The sequence below is a fragment of the Atta colombica genome, unplaced genomic scaffold (genome assembly GCF_001594045.1).
Source record: "Atta colombica isolate Treedump-2 unplaced genomic scaffold, Acol1.0 scaffold49, whole genome shotgun sequence".
Classification (NCBI taxonomy): Eukaryota; Metazoa; Arthropoda; class Insecta; order Hymenoptera; family Formicidae; genus Atta; species Atta colombica.
Window position 1 is genome coordinate 1,383,389 of NW_017259538.1, and position 3,884 is coordinate 1,387,272.

Consider the following 3,884-nt stretch of genomic DNA (forward strand, 5'->3'; position numbering starts at 1 on the left):
AGAAAGTCGAAACGTTCAATCAATACTTTGAATAAAGAAGACATCACAGAAAAATGGAGTTAAGTCATCATTAATATTGCGCACTCCCTCTCGCGTTAATTCTTATTAGTTTTAAATCGATTATTATTATATCGATTATTGTTATATATATCAAAATTACTCGTCATAGAGCGCTTATTATAGGTTTGTTCGCGTTACTTGAAATCTCTAAAAATTTTTGAATTTGAAAGAAGATAAATATATTCGGACTTTAAAGCTAGAGAAAGCAAAGATGCTGAGTGCAAAAAGTACATGTAACACGAATAGATCTTATGTATCAAATAAAAAATGAAATAAATATATAAGGATACAAATTTTGGTAAATATAAGGTAATATCTAAGAATATAAATTTTGGTTTTATACGAATAGATCTTGTAAGATAATTATGTAATGTAGTACATTTAAATAGATTATTGATAATATATAAATAATAAATAATAAATATTTTTTAATGAAAGACGAACGAGTGCAATCTATCGTATTTCATTTTTGAGAGAACGATGACCTAGATTCATGTGCCTCCGTGGCGCAATCGGCTAGCGCGTTCGGCTGTTAACCGAAAGGTTGGTGGTTCGAGCCCACCCGGGGGCGTTTTTTTTGCATCAAATTTCATTTCAAGATACGCGTAATTGAAAAAGGTCAATGAGCATTAATATCATTACAATTAAAAGGTTATAAATTAATATTTTTTTTAAACTAGATTAAGTTAAGATTAATACTTATAAAATTCATTTAGTTAAGTTAAAAGTCAAATAGAAAAACAAAAAATTAACTCAAAGTTACATTAAAATTAAATTAACTCAAGTTAAATAAAAAATAATTTAAAAACACATTTTTTTTATTAAATCAAAATATTCTATTTTTATATTGCTATCATTACATTTCATAATATTAGTTATCATATAAGTATGTAAATATTTTTAATTGATTGTTATCAACTTTAGAATAATATTATAGTCCTATTATTTTTGTTTATCACACCTAGAAAACTCTTTTTACACAATGAATGCGTATAAAAAAAGAACCGTATAAAAAAGTCGAAACAATTGGGGTTTGCAATAAAATATTAAACTAAACCAAGCAATAGAATAAAAAGCAATTTAAAATAAAACTATATTCGATAACAACATTTTGTTCATGTTAAGACCGTTAAAGGCATTGATTCTATATTGATTTGTGTTCTCATATATATGGTCGATGAGATTCAATATTAAATATTTTATTCAATAAAAATATATAAGAAAAGGTTTCTTACGACAGCGATAACAAAATACAATTTGTGTTTTAACGAAACAATATTCTTTGAATGTTCATCGGGTTTCCTTGGTTTGAAAATAAAAGTAAGTAAAACATGTGAAGGTAGATATAAAAATAAGTAAACATGTAAAGAAATTCATGCAAATATAAATAAAATCTGTTAAAAGAATAGCGTAACCATAAACAAAAAAACATGTTTAATTTTTATTAATTTTTATTGTAATTTTGATTATCATTGATTTTTAATTGTTATTGATTTTAAATAAACTTGAATATGTTAAAATTGCATCATGATTCACAATTAGACCCTAGAATTAATGTGGATAATAATTTCGTTATATATATTATGATATACATGCGCAAATCAATTAATTTTATTATTCTTACAGGATGCAATAATGCCATCAAAAAGGATAAAGCATTTAGTGTATTGAATTAATACATGGGGTCTAATTGTGGATGGAATTGTCATTACTTTATTTAATTCAAATTAAAATTTATAAAATGAAATTTATAAATGATAATGAAATGAAATAAAACCATTTATAATGTAATGTTTATCAATCATAATTATTAAATATTTATTAATTTTTCGATATAATTCTGCATAAAAACATTTTTTTTTTAAGAGTGATCCATAACTAGTGATTTTATCTTACATGAACATATTTTAATTGCATTAATAAATAATCAAAGTTAGACTAAATTAGAATTTTGTTATTTGTTTTTTATGTTTTATTATATTTTATATCTATTGCTATATACAACAGAAAAAGCTTTTATTTTTCCATTTTGATTATCTTATAATTTTTTAGAATTGCAACGCTAATAATAATAAAATGCTAATAATGATTATGAATTGGGCAACTTAGAGATTAAAAACAAGACTAAAAAATTGAAGAGTGATATACATATTAGCATTTTATTTTTCATTACACATAAAATATCTTACAATTAGTATACATGTTTATTAAAAAAACTGTCGTACATACGATAGTGGTTTATCTGCATATCTGTGTATTTTATGTGCAATTATTAATAAATATATTTTATCATTAATAAAATAATAAAGCCATACATATTATCTATATATTTATTCAATAAAACGTTGATAAAGTAATCAAACTGACAGGGTCAGCTAAAATTAATATTCATCAGAATTATGATAATATTACGTATAATGTCTAATCAAAGTATACGGAGTCTGTTAAATTGAACTGAAAAATATTAAACAAATTTTTATAATATAATATGATTTGGTCTTTATATATAATATAGACTATCAAACATTCTAATTGTAAAATAATCTTGAATTTTGTTATAATAATCAGAAGTATTTGTTTTAATCAAAATGCATTTAACTGTGTACAGAAGTCTCGAAATTCGCAAGTTAGAATACCATAATAAGAAAGTTTTCAAAAAAATTAAATAAAAAAAGTTACTTATGAATTTTTATTTAAAGCAATAGTTTTTGAAATCTAAGAGTTTAATATGACAAGTACAATATGATACAATATGATACACATTTCGGCCAATTCTCAACTTGGTTCCTTATTTCATCGACCCACAAGCAGCCAATCGGCATTTAGGCTACTCGCGGGTTGATGAAATAAAGATAGAATTAAGTTGAGAATTGACCGAAATGTGCAAGTAAATCCTAGCATTGTTTTAAAAGAAACTTGTTATAATGTTACTAATCATTTTTTGTCAGAAATGTCATCAATAATTTTTTAAATTAATTTTTCGAAAACTTACTGTGATATTCTGATTTATGAATTTCGAAATAGTTTGTATGTGCATTGATATCAAACTATATATATATATATATATATATATATATATATATAATTAAATCATTTTTCTCATGCAATTATAGAAAATAAAAGGTCTATTATGGATTATACATATACCTGCATTACAATCATAACGAAGGTCAAAGCTGTGCTGTATGTCTGAAAAAATATGTTTTCATTATACTTGAAATGAAAATATGTTTTTTAATATTTTAAAGAATTAATGTAAAATAAGATTTTGAATATATACAATGAAAAATATATAAATGCAGTTAATTGAGAAACGATTCCAATGTTATGTTGCTATATTTATAAGATATTAGATATTAATTTACTAATATCTTTGGATTGGATGTAAATTTGTTTTATTATAGTGTCGTATTATTAGTGGGTCGTTTGATAAGTTTGATAAATTTCCATGAAATGGCGCTACAATCCATTTGATGACGCGACATCTCGAAAGATCCATTCTTCGAACCCCTTCAGGCCAAATTTCAGCTAGAAAGGACGCATAATTCACGTTTGGTAATCATTTGAAGTAGGCTGTCTCAAAGTCTGCAACTCATTGACGGCGAAAATGACTTCCTCATTTGATGAGAATTTCTTTCCACCGAGCCAAGTTTTTAAGTTTGGGAACAGAAAGAAGTCACACGGGGCCAAATCCGAAGAATAGGGTGGATGAGGAATCAATTCATAACCCAATTCGTAGTTTTGTCATTGCAACAGTCGACTTGTTGGACGGCGCGTTGTCTTGATGGAAGAGCACTTTTTTACACGTCAATCTCGCTTCAAAT

General features: G+C 25.1%; 1 non-coding gene across 1 annotated transcript; it reads left to right on the forward strand.

The window, feature by feature from the left end:
- Window positions 1-557: 557 nt before the first annotated feature.
- Window positions 558-631, forward strand: Trnan-guu. Its single transcript has one exon. It is a non-coding gene; the product is annotated as a tRNA-Asn (tRNA).
- Window positions 632-3,884: the final 3,253 nt, after the last annotated feature.